This window comes from Protopterus annectens, chromosome 3.part0, assembly GCF_019279795.1.
Source record: "Protopterus annectens isolate FY-2018-M chromosome 3.part0, PAN1.0, whole genome shotgun sequence".
Classification (NCBI taxonomy): Eukaryota; Metazoa; Chordata; order Ceratodontiformes; family Protopteridae; genus Protopterus; species Protopterus annectens.
Genome location: NC_056731.1, coordinates 488,437,237 through 488,454,589, shown reverse-complemented (window position 1 = coordinate 488,454,589; position 17,353 = coordinate 488,437,237). Strand labels below are relative to the sequence as shown.

The 17,353-nt window shown below is 44.2% G+C and overlaps 1 protein-coding gene across 1 annotated transcript in view; it reads right to left on the bottom strand.

Annotated features, from left to right (window-relative positions):
- Positions 1-17,353, bottom strand: part of PKD1L1 (polycystin 1 like 1, transient receptor potential channel interacting) — a 1,345,235-nt gene that overhangs the window by 356,863 nt on the left and 971,019 nt on the right. The window lies entirely within an intron of this gene.

The following is a 17,353-nucleotide window of genomic DNA, read 5'->3' as shown; positions in this document are numbered from 1 at the left end:
TTTCACCACAGGAATGGAGGACTGTAAGAGATATCCCATTCCACAACTGTGCTTCATTTATGAACCCTGGGAACTACAGTCCCATAAGTCTGACTAGTCTCATATGCAAAGCCAAGGAATGAATTATTAAGGATATGTTTAATAATGATAAAGGAAGCTTTCAGACACTGGATCCAACCTGGTTTGGTTTCATCAAAGGCAGATCATGCCTACTCAACGTGGTGGACTTTTTTGAAAAGGTCACTAATGGATGAGGGCAAAATGAAACATATTGCCTGCCTTGATCTGGTTAAAGCATTTGATAAAATCCCCCAATCAGGCATTGTATACAAATTCAAAGAATCAGAAATTAATCTCTATGTTATGCTCTGGACAGTAGCCTGGTTTTTAACTAATGTGTCTAAGGTAGTAAGGAAATCATTCTATGTTGCTCAACTTATAAGCAAGGGAATGGCATCTATGTCCAAGGAGGTCATCCTTTTTCTGTATTTGGTCCTCATCAGGCCTATCATTGAGAACAACATCCCCTTCATCATGTACCTGACCAGGAATATGCAGTAACTGGAATAGTCGCAGTGGTTCTTCACAAAAGGAATGCAAGGTGTAAACAGCATCTCCTATGTAGATTACCTTAAAGTTTTATCTCTTTACTCAGTTTTCTACAGACTGCTGAGAGGTTATCTGTGCCTGACATACAAGGCGTCCTTGGATCCAACTATGATGGACATTTGACACATCCGCAAAATCAATAGCATCAGAGCTATTCAATCTAGGGACATGAATCTTGCTTGTGACATACATACCTGTACCTCCAGCATTTCCTATTTATCTAATTGAATTTTCAGTCACTGAGGACAGACAACAGTCTGGATTGTGGACATAATTCTTAATCTTGCCTTGCAGAAGTAGGAGCACAATGTTGCATTTCTGAGTTATTCAGATCAGATAGGGACAGTTAATCTTCAGATAATCAGGGACCTACAGTTAGTTACGTAGAGGTTTTCTAAAATTAATGTGAGATCTATCCTACAGTATTATTTTCATAGTTCCTGTGTGTGAAACTGTGTTGTTTATTGGAATCAGTTATTCAGTATTTATATGTTTTAAATCAATTTATTTATTTATTATTAAATATATTGCTACCTCTTATTGTGGCTGGTTATTTATTGAATCCATTTAATAACTTGAAAGTGTTTATGCTTACTGAGATAATACCAGGGCCACTCTGAAAAGTCTTATTGCTTGGGTTACATGCTACCATTTGTATCAATATCTATTTTACCCAATATAATTGAAAACCCCTTTTGAAGAGTATTGTGGTATCTGACTGGTGGCAGCCATTACCTTGTAATTTGGGCAAAGAAACACAGTAGATACATATGTGCCAGTCTTTCTCAAGAGTGTGTGTATGTCTGAATATCAGACATTTAAGAGCGAGTGGGTCAGATACCTAGAATTGGGACACAGTGCTCTGCAGTGTTTAGTGTGGAGACTCATTTGGGGACCTGGAGTGAAGCATATAGTCCAGTCCCAGGTTTGGAGCCTGTTCCTGGTGTACTCTTAGGGGAAATTGTGTATTTCTATCCCTGATTTTTGTGAAGCTCCCTCTTCAGAGACAGTGATGAGGATTGAGACTCCTTTGTTACTGCCCCGGGGTAAAGAGGGCAGGTCACATATTGGTGCCAGAGGTGTGAGATTTTAATTGAGCTTTAGTAGCATGTGGGTAGTTGTCACTGACATGGGCACTCTTGACAGCAACAAGGTAAACATACAGAGTTTCATTGTCACAAGAGTTTTATTAATTTTTAGTCAGTTCAGTCAGGGACAGCAGGCAAAAATGTCAGCAGAGGTTTATAGCAAGCTGACAAGGGACCAGTTGCCCAAGGTGTGCAAAGCCAAATGACTGGTGCATGCCAACCTGATTAAGGAAGCAATGATCTCATTCTTACTCACAGCTACAGAACAGACCAGCAGCTCAGAGGATATCCAGTTTGGTGTTGGGGATATGCAACCTTCGGAGGCAAGACAGTCCACCTTTTCCTCAGAGGACTTAAAATCAGTCTGGAGTTAAAGAAACTTGAACTGGTGACCAAAAAGAGACTGCAAGGTTCGGAGGCTGAGGAGAGAGAAAGAGAGAAGCAGCATCAGCATGAAAAGGAACCAGAGACCAGGGATTTTGAGATGGAAGCTGAAGAAACTCAGAGCAGAGACAGCATGAAAAGGTCCTTCTAACCCTTTCACATAGTCATAGAGGTAATGGGGAAGGGAATGACTGAAACCCAGAAGCCATAAAGGTTAGTAAACTATTTCCCCAGTACAGGGTAGTAGATGACTTTGATAGTTTTATTAACATATTTGAGAGGGTATATAAACAGCATAATGTTGAGCAAGGGCTCTGGGTACAATTCCTGCCCCCCTTACTCCATGGTAGAGCTGTTAATGCAATTGCTAAACTATCTGATATTAGTTGTTTGAATTACAATACTGTAAAGAAAGAAGTCATGTACTCACCATAACATTCCATGTTTGTTGTCCATCTCACCATTCATTCTTACTTGGATGGGTTTGGAGCCCATCCTCGGCTCTGACTCTGCTGAATACACCAGCTGGAAGTCTCAAACTTGGCTCGTGGCAAGGTAGGTATCTCATGATGTAGTGGTGCAATTCCCCAGATCTTGTTTGCTGTTAACAGTAATAAGGACTAATATAATGGTATGACACCAGGTCAAGGAAAAAAAAACAGAGAGAGTCAAAGGAGAAAATTAGATATGGTGGTTTGATTGATAGTGCTTGCAACTCTGAGACTCTTCTAGCAGATGTTACAGCTACTAGAAGGATGGCCTTCCAGGAAATAAATCTGAGGTCGCAAGAAGAAGAGGGCTTGAACTTTGGCAATGTTAGTTGAGACAGGACAACATGTAATCCCAAGGAGAGAGTGGTTCTTTAAAAGGCAGTCTCAATAAGGAAGTGCCTTTTAAAATGCTTTACACAACCTGCATGACATTAGGTTAGGGAATGCTCACCAATGTGGAAATTTGAGATTGCAGCCAGCTGAACTCTAATAGTCGCTGCAGCTGAGCCTTGCTGGAAGAGTTCTGGAAGAAATTCTAAAACGGATTGAATTAGAGCAGAAAATGGGTCAATGTTTCTAGTTTGAGCCCAGTGGGAGAATGTCTTCTATTTGCTAGCATATAGTCTTCTAGTAAAATCTTTATGAGAGGATATCAATATGTGTTTGACTGCTGGAGTGATGTTTTGAAGCCTGACTAAGTTGGGAAGTGGAGCAGCCATGCTGTCAAGTTGAGGATGTGTAGAGAAGGATGAAGTGTTCCTGGGTCCAGAAACCACGGCTTATCCTGCAGATGAGGCTAGAGGAAGGGGAACCAAATCTAATGAGGCCAATATGGGTCAATGAGAATCAGCCTGCTTCCCAAGGCTTTTGCTTTCTGGATGACTTTGGGTATGAGGGGAAATGGGGGAAAGGCATAAAGAAGTGCTGAGGGCCAGTTGTGAACAAGTGCATCTCTTGGTCTCTCCCCCAGTGGGGGAATTAGGGCAAAGAAGCTGCTGCATTTGGTATTCATGGGAGTGGAAAAAAGATCACAGCAAGGCTGGCCCCATTTCCAGAAAATCTCTTCCACTACGTTTTGGTTTAGAGACCACTTTTGAGGCATTAATATTGTCCTGCTGAGCTTGTCCGCTATCATGCTGGATTTCCCCAGGATGTGCATTGCTACAAGAAAGTATTGGGAAGATATTGCCCATTGCCCCTCTCAGAGCATCTCGACAAAGTGGGCATGATCTGATTCTCCTTGTTTGTTGATGTACCATACCACCGACATATTGTCTGACTGGACTGCAATCATCCCCAGTGGAAGAGAGTCATGGAGTACCTACAACACCAGAAGCAGTGCTCTCATCTCTAGAACACAGATGTGCAAGTGGACCTCGTGGTCTTGCCATATACATTGGACTGTCCTTCCCAGATAATGCCTCCCACCCTATCTGGGAAGCGTCTGTGGTCACTGTAGCAACAGGTTGTTGTGGAATAAAGGGTCTCCTGATGGTCACATGATTGGACTGAGTCCACCATTGTAGATCCTTCTTGCATGACCATTATTCTGATCAGATGGGACATAGAAAGTTCTTGTAGCGACCAATGAAAAAACAGGAGCCACTGAAGGATTCTCATATGCATCCTGGCGAGAGGAACTAGAGTTATGGTTGAAGCCATGGTTCCTAAAAGTTTCAGAACTACCTTTGCCTTTACCTTGTCCTTGGGAAGAAGGTGAAGTATTTGCTGTCTGAGGGTAGAAATTCTGTTGGGTGGAAGATGTGCCATCATAGAAATGGTGTCTAGGTTTGCGCCTATGAAGGTAATATGCTGACAGGGCAACAAGGCAGATTTTTGTAAATTGACTGTTATGCCTAGCTGAGCACAAATTTCCAATGTCACATCCCTGGCTTGTTGGAGTAGATGCTTGGTGGTGGCAGTTAGGAGCCAGTCATCCAGATATGGAAACACTTGGAATGCAAGACGTCCCAAGTGTGCCGTTATTGCTGCCATGCATTTGGTGAACACTCTGGGGGCTGTAGTGAGACCAAAGGGCATAGCTCAGAAAGTACAGTTGTGTACACTTACCATAAATGTAGATGTTCGAGTGTATTCACTGTTGCAGTCCTCACATATGGGTTATCCGGCTCCCGGTAGCCCTCAGTCAGCCCGAATACCAGAGTCCTTAGTATATGACGTTGGCTGCTGTCGGTTGTAAAACTGATGCCAGAACGTCAGGTATAAAGGGAGGCAGCCAACGCCATTTCCTCAGTTTTTCTTGCCTTAACTGTCAGGAGCCCCCAAAGGAAGGCTAACCCAGGAAGGTAGCACCCTGGACACATGTCATACAAAAAATAAAAATATGTAGTCTGTGCCTTAGGAAAAAAGGGGGAATGGAGGGTGGGAAACCAGGACTGCAACAGTGAATACACTTGAACATCTACATTTATGGTAAGTGTACACAACTGTACTATGTTCTTCGTGTTTCACTGCTGCAGTCCTCACATATGGGCTGATTCCCAAAGCCCAGGAAAAAGACAAAGGGGGGAGGAAGGATCACAGATTAAGGGTTGGTAAGAAGACCCTGCAAAACTGCAGAGGCAAAACCAGCCCTGGATTTGGAAAACAAGGGTAGGTTGTAATGCTTTGTGAAAGTATGGACAGAAGACCAAGTAGCTGCTTCTAGAATGTCCTTAGTAGGCACACCTCTCAGAAAAGCTGTAGAGGTAGAGGCTGCTCTAGTAGAGTGGGTCCTAATACCCTGAGGGGGGAACCTTCCCATGCTGCAGGTAACAAATGTGAATACAATGAGCAATCTATTTGGAGATGGTTTGTTTTGAAATAGCTTTACCCTGAGCCCCAGGAACAAAACTAACCAACAACTGTTCAGATTTTCGAAAGGATTTAGTCCTGTCTTAAGTAAAATATCAGCTGCCTATACACATCAAGAAAGTGCAGAATCCTTTCCCCTTTATTTTGGGGATTGTTGAAAAATGCAGGCAGGAGAATAGACTGGTTAAGGATTAAACTGGAAACCACCTTAGGCATAAAGGAGGGATTGGATCTCAGAGAAACCCGATCTGAGTGAAAAATAATGAAAGGTTCTACTGCCATTAAGGCTTGCAGCTCCAATACCCTTCTGGCTGAAGTAATAGTCAAAAGAAAAGCAGTCTTCCAGGATAGAAACTTCAAATCTGCAGAGGCAGCTGGTTCAAAGGGAGGCAGAGAAAGTTTTTCCAGGACAAAATTAAGATCCCAAGCAGGAGTAGGAGCTCTTCTGGGAGGTATAAGATTGCTAGCTCCCCTCAGGAACTGCTTCATCAAGGGGTGAGAAAAAATGGGTTGCTGAAAAGAACAATGAGCCGTAATTGAATTTTGATTGAAGAAAAGGAAAGTCCACCATTAAGCAGGCATGCTAGGTAGTCAAGAATGAGGGAAAGGGAAGGATGAGAAGAGTCTTCTCCTTTACCCAGCATCCAAGAGCAAAATCTCTTCCATTCATCTGCATAGGATTTTCTGATGCTAGGCCTTCTGGCCTCATGAAGAACTTCAACCACCTGTTGGGAAAGATTTAAAGTATTAGCCAGGCAGTTAAATGCAGAGTTTGAAGATGAGGATGAAGGAACTTTCCCCCTCCCTGAACTAACAGATCTGGTACCAGGGGAAGATGCCAAGGCTGAGCTTGGGAAAGGCTGCGAAGGAGGGGATACCAATGTTGCCTGGGCCAATCTGGTGCTATCAGAATAGCCTTTGATTTTTCATCCTTTATCTTCAGTAGCACTCTGGGAAGAAGAGGCAGAGGAGGGCATAAACTGAGAGATGTGTCCATGGGAAGGACAAAGCATCCACCCTCCAAGCTTTGTTGTGAAACTCCCTGGTGCAGAAGGTTGGAAGGAGATGACTGGTGTGAGAGGAGAAAAGATCCACTTGTGGGGTGCCCCAATACTGAGTGATGTGATGGAAAATGACCTTGTTCAGTTTCCACTCATGAGGATCCAGAACATGTCTGCTCAAATGACCCGCCAAGGAGTTCAGCCTCCCTGGAAGATGCTGGGTTTTTAGATGCAAGCCCATAGATGTTGCTATGGACCATAGTCTCATGCTTTGTCTGCACAAGGGGTAAGAGTCAGTCCCCCCTGCTTGTTGATGTACCACATGACTGTGGTATTGTCTGTCCTGATCAGCAGAGTCCCAGGATAGAGTAGGTCTATGAAAGCCAGCAAGGCCTGCTGTACTGCCATCAATTCCTTTAAGTTTATGTGCAGATGAATCTGCTGGGTGCTCTAAGTCCCCTGTATGCCTCAGCCTTCCAGATGAGCCTCCCATACAACATCTGAGGCATCTGTGGTGAGAGTCTGGCTGGCAGGTGGTGGGCGGAAAAGCAGACCCTTGTTCTGAGAACAGGCTGTCGCCCACCAGAGGAACTCCATTTGTAGACAGGGAATTAGGGGAAGAATCAAGTCTAAGTCCTGTGTGTGTTGACATCAAAGATTCTTGAGGTACCATTGAAGTTTTCTCATATGCAGCCTTGCATATGAGATTATCAAAATACATGAAATCATGAACCCCAGAGCTTGTAGGAATTGCCTTGCAGAGAGCTGGGTCATGCTTGCCAAGGTCATGAAGTAAGCCGAAAGATCTTGCTTCTGTTGAAGGAGGAATACCATCTGGGTGGCTGTATTCCGACTCGCACCCAGGAAAACAATCTCCCTTGTAGGAACCAACTTTGACTTCTTTTCTTTGAGAGTGTAACACAAAGAGATGAGAATGTTCTTCATGAAATCCAATCCTTTTCTAGTTGTTCTGGGGAGTTTGCTTGAATGAGACAGTCGTCCAGGTAAGGATAAATGTGAATGTTTCTCTGCCTGCAAAAAGCAATGACTGGAGCCAGGCACTTCATAAAAACTCTGGGAGCAGTAGATAAGCCAAAGGGCAGTGCAGAGAATTGAAAGTGTTGCTCCCCATCCCTGAAGCGAAGAAACTGTCTGCAACTTTCCCTTATTGGGATGTGCAGATAAGCCTCCTTGAGAATCAAAGTTACCAGCCATGAATCCTTGCCCAGCATTGGTAGTAACTGTTGAAGAGTGAGCATCTTGAACTTGGGAATCACCAGAAAAGTGTTTAGAATAGACAAATCCAGAATAGGGCACCAGGTGCCCCCTTTTTTGGGTACCAGAAAAAGTCTTAAATAAAAACCTAGGCCTGCCTGATTTGCAGGAACTAGCTCTATAGCCCCCATAGTCAGTAGAGAAGAAATTTGAATTTCTACCTCTGCCCTGAGAGTTCTTGGTATGTCTGGGTGCCCTTGCAGAACAGGGAAGGTGTGAAAATAAAACTTGTAACCTTGGTTTACTACATTAAGCACCCATTTATCATCTGTGATGGTAGAACATACCTCTGTGAACCTGGCTAACTTTCCCCCCAAAGGAAACCCAGGGCCCACAGAGGTAGGCACAAGAAGGCCGGAGTCATTGAGAATGTTTGCTTTGGGAAGCTGGCTTAGGACTCCCTGATTTAGCAGAAGAAGAATGCCATTGTTTAGCCCTTTGAGGGGCAGAAGTCTGCCGTCTGGAATATCTGAAACCCCTAGGCCTAGAGCGACCCTGCTTACCAGGATCAGGGAAAGACCAATTCTTGGAAGGATAATGTCTACTAAACCGAGGAGGCTGATCCTGAAGGAAATATTTTACAGATTGCATAGATTTAGCCTTATCCTCCAACTTCTTCAGTACCTCCTCAGCCTTATTACCAAAAAGATTATCTTTGTGCAAGGAACATCCAGCAATTTAGATTTAACAAGTTCAGAAAGAGTCTGCTCCCTGAGCCAAGCATGCCTTCTAATAACGGAACCAGTGGCTGCTGCTCTGCAGGAAGCCTCCAAAGTGTCAAAACCACAATGAAGTGAATGTTTATTAACTAAAGTAGCAGAATTCAGTAAGTCTTGTAAATCTTTGTTCTCCGACATGGAAGGAATATCCCCAAGTTTAGCCTTAATAGCATCTAAAGTATGCTGCTGATACTTAAGCATGTGAAAAAGACAATTCATGGATCTAATGGCAAGAGTTGCAGTGGTAAAGACTTTTTTACCCCTCCTGTCCAAGGCTCTAGACTCCTTATCAGAAGGCACAGGGTTTTTAGCAATAGTAGCCTTAACACCCTTAGGGCCTTGAGAAATAATCTCAGGATCAGCAGTAGGGTTTTTAAAAAGGAATTGATGAGACTCAGGAACCCTATAATACCTATCAGGTTTTTTGGGGGCAGGAGGAACAGAATTAGGAGTTAAAGATTTTTTCATGAAAACATCATCCACAACTTCCAAAACTGGATGTATAGCCAGAGGATTATGCTGTGGCAAATCCAAAAATTCCCTGATTCTTTTCTTAAACTGAGGAAAATCCTGACATTCCCATTTAAAGTGCTCCCTAAGAGTATTCAAAGTATCCCCAAAGGAAAAATCTTCTGGAGGGGAGGCAGAAGGGATAGAGTCCTCAGCATCAGAATCCTCAAAGCCAGGAAAAAAGTTGAGAATTTCCTTCTTCACCAGCAGACATACTGGAAATCTCAGAATCTGAGACAGACAAAACATCAGGAGATAATTCCCTAGCCCTCTTGGAAGGGGGGGTGAGAGCCCCTAATCAGGGAAAGAAGATCACCAGCCATCTTTACCAACTGGGACTAAGGCACAGGAGGGGAGGCCGATGCCTGCTTGTGAGTAGGTTTGCGGCTGGAAGGTTTACTAGCAATCCGAAGGGACTCGGGAGGCCTATCAACTGCAGAAGTCTGAACTAAGGTAGTCAGTCTGGTTCTGGTCTCATGTCAAAAATAAGAGGCGTCAGAAGCCTGTGCCTGCAAAGCGGCTCCGGACCCATCTGAGGCGGCGACAGGCAGAGGGTCTGAAGACAAAATAGCAGCCTGCGGCATGGAGGACTCCGTAAAGGTCTCGGCAGAGGCCTGTGGCTGAAAATCTGCAGACTGCAGGGGCTGTGAAAGTGCCTCACTGACTACCGCTGTGCTGATGACCAATTTCACCGGTGCGTCGTCAGCAGATTTAACCCTAGGCCTGTTGCGGTTCTTGTCTTTACGTTTCCTAGGTATATCCAAAGTCGGGAGACCAGAAGACGCCATACCAACGAACTTAGGCCAGACTCTGAAATGCTTATACAAAATCTTAGATCTATGGCGTATGGTAGGCGGGTTAAAGGAAGCACAGAGATTGCAGTTAGGGACGTCGTGCTCAAGCCCCAAACAAGTTATACAATAGGAATGAAAATCACGGCGCAGAATCTGTTTTCCACAGGCAAGACAGTTATTAACTTTATCTGACATTTGTTAAAGCAAGAAAAGAGGATCCCCAATGGGGTACTTATCTGAAGGTGTCTTCAACTTGGTAGTCAGAAAGCAAAAAGCAGGTATACGGCTGACCGGCACTATTGTGAATTGAATCTGCTTTGGGCTCCGCAGCAAGAAAGACTGAGGAAATGGTGTCAGCTGCCTCCCTTTATACCTGACGTTCTGACATCAGTTTTACAACCGATGGCAGCCGATATCATATGCCAAGGACTCTGGTATTTGGGCCAACTGAGGGCTACAGGGAACTGGATAACCCATATGTGAGGACTGCAACAGTGAAACATGAAGAACATCTGATAATGACTGGCTCCCAACCCGAAGCATAAATTACTCCTTGATGCTCTGTTCATTTTTATGTGGAAGTACGCATCTTGGAGGTCTATTGAGCACATCCAATCATCTTTTCCTAAGAAGGGAAGTACTGACTGCAGTGTCACCATTCGGAACTTGGACTTTTTGACAGATGCATTCAGTTTGTTGAGATCCAGTATGGTTCTCCAGTCCCCTGTTCATTTTGGCACCAAAAAGAATCTTGAATAAGTTCCAAATCCTATTTGGTCTGTGGGGACTTTTTGGATGACTTTTTTGTCTAGCAACTTTTGAATTTCTATAGTTGCTTGCTCCCTTAGATTGGGTGGAACATCTGGGATTGTTTTGATGTGTGGGACAGGATGGCAAAAGGGAATTGAATATCCTCTGGATATTATGCTTTATACCCACTTGTATTTTGTGATATTTTGCCATGCTTCTGGGTACAAAAATAAACATCCCCTGACTGCCTCCAGAGTAGAGCAGACAGGCCTCCTTTCAGGAGCATTGGTAGGGACGTCCACAAAAGGAATCACGGTCACCCTGGTTTTGCGGAGCCCCTCTGCCTCTAGGACGACGTCCACCATTGTTGCCTCCCCCTCTGCCCCTGGGGAAGGATTCACCTCATGCATCTTGGAAAACTCCCTGGGATCTTTTGAACCACATTTTCCCACTCTTCTGACCTTTAGGGTAAGGTCTTGAAGGTACTGAAAAACATACTCCAATGGCAGAGAGAGTTTTCCCTTCCTGCTCACATCTGGTGAATGTGTCTTTATCTTTAGGTCCAAAAGTGAGGAACCATCAAAAGTGGTGTTAGTAACGGTACTCTTAAAAGGTTCCCAAAAATTACACAAGCACATCCAAAAATGTCTCCTCAGGGAAAGTCCTGAACCCTTGTCTTTATCTTTAGGTCCAAAAGTGAGGAACCATCAAAAGTGGTGTTAGTAACGGTACTCTTAAAAGGTTCCCAAAAATTACACAAGCACATCCAAAAATGTCTCCTCAGGGAAAGTCCTGAACCCGTTGCCCTACTCACTCCATCCGCTGCATATGATATCAGTCTCATGGAGGAGATGATGATGGAATTTAAGGTGGACAGCTGGGAGATGACTTTCCCTGCCAACCCCACAGCCAGTGAACCTTGTAGAGTATTTCCTAGCTCTTCATACCTCTTTGTAGCCTTGTAAAGTGTGTGAGGTAGTTCAGCAATCTGAGTGTAAAAGTCACTGATGAAAAGATACGCTTCCATATCTGCCACTGTTCGAGAATATTTGTTCGGAGGATGAACAGATGAGGATACCTCAGAAAATTCCTTCTTGGTGGCTGCTGCCACCACCATAGCATCTACAGGCACACCTTTTGTAAGAACATTTTTTCCAGTGGGGGCTGACAAAAATTTGTTTGGCCTCCGAGAGATTGGTTTCATAGTGTCAGGTGACTCCCATGCCTTTCGACTGACCAACTCCATTAGCTCATCAAAAGGTGGAGGCTCCCAGGGGGCTGAAGGTTGAGATCCAAAGGCCTTCAGGTACACCGACTCCTCATCAGAAGGGGTGATGGTGTTCCAGCTGCCTCTCTGTTTTAGGATCTCAAGGATATCTGCAAATGAGATATCTTCAGAGGATGACCATGGGGACCCTTCTGACTCCTCGAGGTCAGTGTCTGAGGTGACAGACTCATCAGGGGAGTCTATATGCTTCCTCTTGCATGTCCTCTTCCGAGGGTGCTCCTCAGAAGGGTATTCTCATGAGGCCTCAGAAGAGTGGGGTTCACCCAATGGGGGATCCTGAGGCTCTGAATCTCTGCTGTCCTGTGGATGGGGGGGTGTTGAGACAGTGGCCGGTGCTTTGGGGGGGTGAATGCCAGTATCCTTGTGTAGTGTTGTAGAGGGGGACAGCACACTCCTCATCAGTTTGAAAGCAGAACCCATTGGTTCCAAGGATACCCCCAGTTCTGAGGAAACAGAGGACACCCCCAGCTCCATGAAGACTGGCTCTGAAGCTGATATAGGAGCTGAGCTCACCCGAGCCGACACACCGAGGGGTAGACTCGGAACTGAAGAAACTTGAGTCCGAGCGTCCCCCTCGGGGCCAACTGGAGAACTTCGGCTCCCAGACACCCCAAATGGAACAGAGAGTGCCGGAGCAGAAATTGGCTCCAGAATCCCCTAAGGGGGTCCCAGAACTGATGGGTCTACAGCAAGTGGTACTTGGCACTCTGGATCTGAAGATCCATCTCGGCTCGGAGGGGAAGGAATGACAGTGGATGTAACAGTCTTATAAGGCTCCAAAACCTGTTGGGTCAGAGCCGAGAACAATTTTGCCAATGCCGGTGACTTCAATAGTCTGCACACCACCCGCTCCATGTCATCATCAGCTAGGCTCCTAGAGGACCTGGAGGATAACGTTGAACGAGAATGGGAGATCTCAAAGTCGTGGAGACCAGTGGAATTTCAATGGACCGGCTCTGACTCCGAGACACAGTTTCTTTTGGTTCCAAAGACTTTGGAGCCGAAGAACCAGGTTTGTCAATAATAATTATCTCCATCAGTTCTGAAGCCTGTGGAGTCAAGGAGGTTGATGATTGAGAAATGTTTGACTTTTTTTCAGGAGGATCTGACTGAGCCGAAGAGACAGGAGATGGTATATTGGCTGATTTGTCTCTCTTAGAAGAAGAAGAGGATGAAGAAGAAGAAGCACTCTGTATTGCTTCCTCAAAGGTCAGTTTCAAGAGTCCTTTGACAATCAATTTATTTTTCCTCTTCTACAACACACGAGAGCTAAAGGAATGGCAAAAAGAGTAATTTTCCTGGAGATGGATAGCTCCTAAACAATAAACACAAATGCTATGTCCATCTGTAATAGATATTTTTGACATTTCTTAAAGCCCGAAGGCTTATGTTCTTTCTTCCTAGTCTCTTTGGACATGTTAGGGAAGAAAAAAAGTCTTATAACAATTATAAACACCGAGTAAAAATCACACAGAATAACCACTTCTAGAAAAAATATTAACACACTAATTTAAGACGTACAGCACATCTAGTGAATTTAAATGGAAATAGTTTTGCTCTAACCAAAACGAGCACTAGGACCTCGAATTTAAATGGACCTAATAAGTTATAATAAAGGGACAAACAGAATACACTGATACTACTAGCCCTCTAACTAAAACGGGCAATTAGCTTTCTAACTTAAATGAGCTAATGAACTAACTGATTAAGCAATTAACTAGAAATACACACACACACACACACACACACACACACACACACACACACACACACACACACACTAATAAGCAATTTTAAGAGCACCACTAAACTCTGGGATACACAGTACAGGCCTGCGAAAAATGATGGCCAAGCAGTAGCACACAACAATGGAAAAAAAAGGAGATAAACAAGCTAAACACTAAAGCTAAGCTTTAAAAAGGGCACAATACTCAGTAAACTAACTAATCTCTAATTTCTAACTAGTTTTAAATTCTAGAAGGCAAAAGACAAAAAACTTAGCCATGGCCAAGAAGAGAACATCCAACCTCGTAAAGCGGCAAATGAGATCTGGGGAATTACACCACTGCATCATGAGATACCTACCTTACCATGAGCCAAGTTTGAGACTTCTAGCTGGTGTATTCGGCTGAGTCAGAGCCGAGGATCAGCTCCGAACCCATCCAAGTAAAAATGAAGGTGAGATAGGATAACATAACATCAATGTTTACTTGATTGCTTCAAATTAAACCGAGAAATGTACAGAAAAAAATGCTGTGAATGTAGACGCAAAACAGATGAAAGTGTATGTGATTACATTGCTGATTTAAGTAATTACTTTCACAGGTCACCACTTTTGAAGGACTGGCCAACCTTTTGGTAAGGGAGCAAGCTCTAAGCACTTTGCCTTAGGACATGAGGATCTGGTTGGCAGACCGATAATGTATCACTTCACATGGGTTGGGGAGAAAAGGGGATCTCTACTTGGCAAGCAGGGTTCCACTGCATAAGAAAGGAATACCCAGTGCTGCACATGGACATGAGGGAACCCATGGGGGCAGCCTAAACCACTCCATCTGAGTTCACCAGTAACAGGGGAAGTCACTAGTTCAAGCACGCAGTCAGGATTTGGGATTAGATGTTTCAAATGTAATCAGAGGGGGCCATGTAGCATACAAATGTCCATTGAAACAAGGGGAGAAACAAAAGGTGAGGGAGCAAGCAAGTGGCAATGACAGAATGCCAGTGGTAAGTTGTCTGGAAACAAAAGCGGTGCCAAACTATCACCAAAATTTGTACTCTATCAGTGGATGGAATACAGGCCATTGCTAAGAGAGACACAGCTTCTGATATAACCATTGTGAGGCCTGCAGTGGTTAAGGAGGAGCAGTACTTGCTTGGGCAGTCCACACCAGTCAGAGCTTTGGGTGGGACCCTATTCCAAATACCATTGGCCAGGGTTCCTCTTGACTGGGAAGGTGGAAAAGGGAGCAAGTAGGTAGGTGTGTTTGAGGATATCTCTGCAGATGTCTTACTAGGAAATGATTTTGATAATGTAGCACCCTGTGTGCATGCAGTTACATGCAGCCAAGATTGGAGACAGGCATGTAAGTCTGGTAGCCTGGGGGAGACCCAGACAGATCCTATTCCTGAAGCTGCAGCTGGTCATGTCATTACTTCAGGGAGGAGCTACCTTGTAGCAGTGAGCCTGAAGGTGAACCACATCTGTGGGTGAGTACTGGTATTCCTGCGGACATGGTGACTGCAAGGACAGAGGTGAGTGGTACTATCCAGGCTGACAGTGAGGCACTGCTGTCAGAAAATACTAGGCTTCCTGTGGAAGGTAAGCTGGGGGAGGTTACAAAGACAGAGTGAAGACAGGCTCAGTTTTCAGATCCTTTTTAGCGAGGCTTCAGAGAGGTAGCGAAAGAGGCACCTGATACTCAAGGAAAAGGGGAATCTGTATGCTGGAACAAGGAGTTACCATGCAGAGAGTTTATCCTGAAGGGAGATTTAAAGGGTGAGGTAATACGGCAGTTGGTGGTGCCCACAGCCTACAATCTGGCACTTTTAACGATAGTGCATGACACTCCTTTTGCATATAACAAAGGGTTACTCTATAGAGAGTGGACCCCTGATGGAGGGCTAGAGGGTGAGGTAATATGGCAGTTCGTAGTGCCCAGAACCTACCATCTGGGACCTCTAGCCATAACTCATCACATTCCTTTTACAAATCATATGGGTATAAAGCATACCAAGAGTTGAATTATGCAGAAGTTGTATTGGCCTGGGATTGTGACGGATGTAACAGAGTACTGCAGGTTTTGTGAGTAGTGCCAAAACATAGGCAAGGCAGGAGACAAGGCCAAAGCTCCATTGATGCCTTTCCTGTGACTGAAGAGCCATTTCATAGGGTAGCTATGGTACTGTGGGGCCTCTGAGTACTCCAATTCCACAAGGAAGAAGTATATCCTGATGGTAGTAGATTATGCTACTAGATACCCTGAGGCACTGGCTCTGTTCTCTACTAAGGCAGAGAAAGTGGCAAATGTTTTGTTAGAAATGTTCAGCAGGGTAGGTTTTCCAAGGGAGATACTGACTGACCGAGGTGCCAACTTTATATCAGACCTGATGGGTTGTCTGTGGAAGTGTTGTGGGGTGAAGCATCTAAAAACCACCCCATACCATCCCCAGACTAATGATCTTGTGGAGAAGGTAAACTCTACATTAAAGACTATACTATGGACATTTGCAGATGAGTTTAAAAGGGAGTGGGACAAATATTTGCCCCATTTATGATTTGCATACAGAGACATATCTCAGGAATCTGCAAGCTTTTCACCCTTTGAGTTGCTGTATGGACATAGGGTGAGGGGGCCTTTAGATTTGATTTGTGATGCGTGGGAGGGTGAATATGAATCCCACAAGGAATCTGTTGTGGTATATGTCCTAAACTTCAGGACAAGGCTTAGGAAGCTCATGGGCTTGGCCCAGGAGAACCTGGCAGTAGCCAATAGCAGAAGAAGGTTTGGTATGACAGGAAGGCTGGAGCCTGAAAGTATACTGTGGCATAACGGGTTATGGTGCTCATTACTGTCAGACTCCATAAGCTGCAGTCAGCTTGGAAGGGCCCCTTTAAAGTAGTAAGGAAGGTCAGTAATGTCGCTTACATGGTAAACCTGTTAGGCAGGAGGCAGGGGACAAATTGTACTATGTTAACATAATGAAGTCATGTCAGGGAGGTTCTGGGTAGACTGCAAAGGGCAGGGTTGACCATTACGCCTAGTAAGTGTCAAGTGGGTATGGCAGAGGTCTCATACCTTGAACATTGAGTAGGGAGTGGTAAGATTAGACCAGAACCTGCCAAAGTGGAGGTTATTCAGGCATGGCCTGTCCCTGTTATCAAAAAGCAGATGACAGTATACTTAAGGACAGCAGGGTACTATAAAAAAATTGTGCTCAACTTTAGTACAATAGTTACATTGCTTACTGACCTAACAATGAAAAGCAAGCCAAAAAAGGTAGTGTGGAACCCGGCCTACGAGCAGGCATTCCAAAAGTTTAAAGGGGCTTTTGGAGGACCCTGTGTGTTAGCAAGCCCAGATTACAGCAATGCCAGTGCAGATGGATTCTCAAGACAGGGTATAGGTTGATGTATTCTCAGACAGCCCCATTTTTTATAAGCGACGATTTTCCAGGGTCACTTTAAAAGTCTTCAAAGGGGGGAGAAATGTGAGGATATTAGATACTGTTATCTGTGCTAGCATGACTTGCTGAAGTTTTATAAATAACTGTAAATTACCCTGTGTTACATATGCCAGCATGACAAGCTATAATTTTGTAAATAAGTTTACGTCTTTTGACTATCACTCTGATTTATGCAAGAGGTTTGAATGTCAAATGGTATTCTTCTGGCTGACCAAATGTACATGTTTTTTTAAGAGAATTCTGAATGTTATGTTATGCCAGAGTCAGTTGACCTGGATGTGATGTCATTGTGTGTCCTGCTTCACTGGGAGAATAGAATCTTCATTGCAGCTGTTTGTTTAGTTTTCAAAGTCTGATATGAGAGTCTAGAATTCTCATAGCAGCTTCCTGTTACTTTTTAAAAAACTTGCTATAAAAGCAGATTCTGAGTCGGTTGTTCAATT